Raw genomic sequence first — 617 nt, 5'->3', positions numbered from 1 at the left:
CCCTGTGCAACGACATGCGATTCTGGGGAGTCTGGTGAGAACCCGAGATAGCTTCCCTCCCTCGTGGTCTTCTCACCCAGACCCCTGTCCCGCAACAACATACATACACATATATATATATATATATATATATATATATATATATATATATAAAATATATATATATATATATATATATATATATATATATATATATATATATATATATATATATATATATATATATATATATATATATATATATATATATATATAACCGGGCGTAGTGGCGTGCGCCTGTAGTCCGGCTACTCGGAGGCTTGGATTGGAGGATCGCTTGAGGACGGGTGCTCTGCACTGGGCCGCGCTCTGAGAGGGTGTAGGGCAGCCCGGAATCATGGCGAAATCCAATCCATATCCCTATGTCGTAAGAGGCGACCAGGGGTTGCGTTAGGGAAGGGCATCCGGCGTAAAAACTCTCTGCCAAATCAGTATGCGGATCATAACGGATGATCCGCTGTGGCTTCCCAACGGGAGCAGCCGAAAGATGAACAACATATATATATATATATATATATATATATGTATATATATATATATATATGTATATATATATATATATATATATATGTATATAT

General features: G+C 37.0%; 1 pseudogene; it reads left to right on the top strand.

The window, feature by feature from the left end:
* The first annotated feature begins 255 nt into the window (after positions 1-255).
* Positions 256-396, top strand: LOC147007586 (signal recognition particle RNA; annotated as a pseudogene).
* Positions 397-617: the final 221 nt, after the last annotated feature.

This window comes from Eptatretus burgeri, unplaced genomic scaffold, assembly GCF_056783735.1.
Source record: "Eptatretus burgeri isolate ZD-2024b unplaced genomic scaffold, Ebu_testis_v1 Ebu_testis_scaffold_90, whole genome shotgun sequence".
Taxonomy (NCBI): domain Eukaryota; kingdom Metazoa; phylum Chordata; class Myxini; order Myxiniformes; family Myxinidae; genus Eptatretus; species Eptatretus burgeri.
This window is presented reverse-complemented; position numbering and strand designations above follow the sequence as displayed.